The sequence below is a fragment of the Thalassophryne amazonica genome, chromosome 21, assembly GCF_902500255.1.
Source record: "Thalassophryne amazonica chromosome 21, fThaAma1.1, whole genome shotgun sequence".
NCBI classification, from domain to species: domain Eukaryota; kingdom Metazoa; phylum Chordata; class Actinopteri; order Batrachoidiformes; family Batrachoididae; genus Thalassophryne; species Thalassophryne amazonica.
The window spans coordinates 20129323-20134199 of NC_047123.1; positions in this window are offsets into that span (position 1 = coordinate 20129323).

Sequence of the window (4877 nt, forward strand, 5' to 3'; positions counted from 1 at the left end):
ATATTTGCTTCTTGTCTTCAACACTGGAAAAGAATGTTAAAATTTAAGCCAGTTTTCCTTTAGATATATTTACTAAACAACACTTTTGGCTCCACAAGATTAAAAGCAGAAGTGATAAAACATACCTTGAAAGTGCTAGTTCTATTGGCTTCCATTGAACGTTTTTAATAAAAATAAGATCCTGTTGGACAGCTCAGTCCAAAGAAGAATCAAAAAACAATTTTCACCTACATTAACAGATTTACCACAACAACACGGACATATTTCAAATATTTTGGACAAGTATGCAAAATATACAAGACGTTCTTGTCAGTGCCTGTAAATAGAAATTTATCTTGAACTGAACTTTGTGTACGTTAGTGGCCCACACGGGTTCAGCGAGGTACAACTTTGTAATCCTAAACATCCAGAGATTTGGAGCGAGACTTTATAGTTTGGAATGTGGCATTTTTTGATGCTTCATAGTTACAAACCAGAAGCTTGCGAGAATTTGTGGCAATGATTTTTACAGTTCGAGAAGACAGATTACAGGAGAATTGAAGTTAAAGCAGCTCAACGTGATTGTCTATTTTGACTGTGTTCAGTATGACCCAATGGTGTATCGACTGTACAGTCCCACGGGGGAAAACGTTTGGATACGACAGCGAGAAATAAGGACAGAGCGGCTAAAAGTTTGTTTAGCTGCAGTTGTTGACCAAACACCCGCTGTCGGGATCCCTCGTGAATTTAATTACTGTGCCTATATACATTACTTTCAGATCGGGAAGTAACGCAAAATTAACGTGTAATGTGTTTGAAGTGCTATGTACTGTTTTTGTAAGTTTTTTTTAACTCAATGTACAGAATTGAACAAACCTGTACAGCTTTAAAAAAAAAAACAAAAAAAAACATTCATTAAGTGGATGTCCCCGTTTTGGTAGCTTTTTACTTGGCGTGTTTCGTAATGAAAATCTTTTTAGTGTCGCTGTACTTTCATCATACTGCTGTGAAATTTTTTTTTTTAACAGCAATGTTTGTCAGCATGAAATGTGTTTTATTCAACTTATTTCAGCACATTATGTGATTTAAGGTATGTATATGAACATACAAGGGCTACAGTTTCTTAACATTTTGAAGAAAAGTATTTCAATCAGTGATGTTCTGTGTTTAGATCATCATCATCTGTGAGTAGATAAAGGATGAAGATTTGTACAAATAAATGACAGCTGGATTTTACTGCAATTGTGTGTACATTTCAACAAGACTCTACACATGGTACAATTCTACAACCCCTGCCAAAAATTATGGAATCACCGGCCTCGGAGGATGTTCATTCAGTTGTTTTAATTTTGTAGAAAAAAAGCAGATCACAGACATGACACAAAACTAAAGTCATTTCAAATGGCAACTTTCTGGCTTTAAACACTATAAGAAATCAGGAAAAAATATTGTGGCAGTCAGTAACGGTTACTTTTTTAGACCAAGCAGAGGGAAAATAATATGGAATCACTCAATTCTGAGGAAAAAATTATGGAATCATGAAAAACAAAAGAACGCTCCAACACATCACTAGTATTTTGTTGCACCACCTCTGGCTTTTGTAACAGCTTGCAGTCTCTGAGGCATGGACTTAATGAGTGACAAACAGTACTCTTCATCAATCTGGCTCCAACTTTCTCTGATTGCTGTTGCCAGATCAGCTTTGCAGGTTGGAGCCTTGTCATGGACCATTTTCTTCAACTTCCACCAAAGATTTTCAATTGGATTAAGATCTGGACTATTTGCAGGCCATGACATTGACCCTATGTGTCTTTTCGCAAGGAATGTTTTCACAGTTTTTGCTCTATGGCAAGATGCATTATCATCTTGAAAAATGATATCCCCAAACATCCTTTCAATTGATGGGATAATAAAAGTGTCCAAAATATCAATGTAAACTTGTGCATTTATTGGTGATGTAATGACAGCCATCTCCCCAGTGCCTTTACCTGGCATGCAGCCCCATATCATCAATGACTGTGGAAATTTACATGTTCTCTTCAGGCAGTCATCTTTATAAATCTCATTGGAACGGCACCAAACAGAAGTTCCAGCATCATCACCTTGCCCAATGCAGATTCGAGATTCATCACTGAATATGACTTTCATCCAGTCATCCACAGTCCACGATTGCTTTTCCTTAGCCCATTGTAACCTTGTTTTTTTCTGTTTAGGGGTGATTCTTAGACTACGGGCACTTATGTCCTTTGATCATATTGTATGAAAAAACAGAAAAAGGGAAATTTCACACTTTTATAGTTATCTTTACAATGAAAGTGTGTTAAGAAATTTGTTCTAGTAGTCTATGATGACTTTTTTTACTTTTCAGCATCATTATATGCAAATATTGCCGTTTTGTGCTTGTCCCACACCCAGACTTTTGATCTTCAATGATAAAAATGAATGGTAAAAAAACGTTTTTTCTAATGTTTTAAAATATCTCTGAATAAAATATCAGTAAAACATAATTGGGGTATTCAATGTCATACAACTGTTGTGATTTTTTTAAACAAAACGTAGTTGGTCCCACACTATTGCCGTAATTTCCACCACAACACTGTAATGTCCCTTTAAACAGTTTGTATGAAAGATTGTTTGGGTAGTTTCTATGGAGATAAACAGTGACATCAGAGCACATGTATATAGCACCAAATCACAACCAACAGTTGCCCCAAGGTGCTTTATATTGTAAGGCAATGGTGTGGTGGAAATTACATTTACAAGGCCAATAGTGCCCATAGTTAAAGAATCACCCTTAGGTGTTGATGGCTTTCGTTTAGCTTTTCTGTATGTAAATCCCATTTCCTTTAGGCGGTTTCTTACAGTTCGGTCACAGACGTTGACTCCAGTTTCCTCCCATTTGTTCCTCATTTGTTTTGTTATGCATTTTCGATTTTTGAGACATATTGCTTTAAGTTTTCTGTCTTGACGCTTTGATGTCTTCCTTGGTCTACCAGTATGTTTGCCTTTAACAACCTTCCCATGTTGTTTGTATTTGGTACAGAGTTTAGACACAGCTGACTGTGAATAACCAACATCTTTTGCAACATTGCGTGATGATTTACCCTCTTAAGAGTTTGATAATCCTCTCCTTTGTTTCAATTGACATCTCTCTTGTTAGAGCCATGATTCATGTCAGTCCACTTGGTGCAACAGCTCTCCAAAGTGTGATCACTCCTTTTTAGATGCAGACTAACGAGCAGATCTGATTTGATCCAGGTGTTAGTTTTGGGGATGAAAATTTACAGGGTGATTCCATAATTTATTCCTCAGAATTGAGTGAGTCCATATTTTTTTCCCCTCTGCTTGGTCTAAAAAGTATCCGTTACTGACTGCCACAATTTTTTTCCTGATTTCTTACAGTGTTTCTTAAAGCCAGAAAGTTGCCATTTGAAATGACTTTAGTTTTGTGTCATGTCTGTGATCTGCTTTTTTCCTACAAAATTAAACATCCTCCGAGGCCGGTGATTCCATAATTATTGCCAGGGGTTGTAAAAATAAGTTGATCTAAAATTAGTTTTTTCTGAAGTATTCCCTCATAACATCTGTGATTTCTCAAAGTTCTGTCAGAGTAGAATAATGTCACATATTTTAAAAGTATGTCAGTTCTCAATGAATTTGCAGAGGAAAACATCTGGAAAAGGGTAATCTGACAGCATCTAATTTGGAAATGTCATACAAGGCACACTGATCAGTTGGATAAATTTATCAACCAAGAAACAACATGATCAAAAAGGCCAGATGTTTTTCCAAGTCAAACAGAATATGCAGAAGTCTACAGGATCAAATGCGGCACTGAAATCCAGCAACTGAAGCACTGAAGTGGCATCTGAATTCAAAGTGAGCAGAGTGTTAGTTATTTAGTGAGTGTGGTTTCTGTAGAACCATAAGACAGAAACCTCATCACTGATGGCAACAGTTAAGGAATTATCATACAACCAATCCACAAGTTGTTTCAAAATCACTTTTTCAAGAATTTTATTTGAGACTGATTGATAAGCTAACAATTCATGATCAAGGCCAACTTTTTTATATATCTTCAGTCACAAATGAGCAAGAATTGTACTACTCGTGAGCAACGGGTTAACAATTTTCAACCTTGAGGGTCCTAATGATTTCAACAAATCAAAACACAGTTGTCAGGAAATAAAGTGTTTTTCACCCATTACTATTTTATACACATCACTTCAGATTTGATTGTTTTGTGTCAGAACAAAGAAAAACAAGCAAATATAGGGATTATAATTTCAAGAGGCTGGTTACTACTGTGAAGATAAGGTGGTAAGAATTTAGTGTATCCGTGAACAACTTACTTTTTTATGTTTTTGTTACTCGCGCATACTAAATATTGCCACATAGTGGATTCCAATAAAAATAGTTGCACAGGATTGACAGGTTGAAAACCTGTTTGACGTGTATGACAAATGCACCTGTTAGAACATGGTCCTGTACGGACGAGGCAACTATGACGAAAATATGAAATTCGTGAGAGACGGAGCTAGAATTCAAACAATTTTTGGGGGGCAAGTTATACAGCTTCACATACTTGATTACGTCCCTACAGTGTAAACATTAACACTGACACATTCAGTATGTTTCACACATGTAAATGATCGTAAATGTCATACCATCATGTCATGGCTGTTAGAAATATTATTTCACCTTCATCCTCGATGTAATTCATAAGCTTGCATTCGCGCGCGCGCACACACACACACACACACGACACCCCTCATTTCCACAGCAGGTGGAGGCATTAAAAATTCTACTTGGAATGTCTAGTTTTGTGTATTTATGTAAGCAGATCTACTTGGGCAGCAGTCATGATGTGTCAACAAGGCACCAAAGTCACAAAGCGC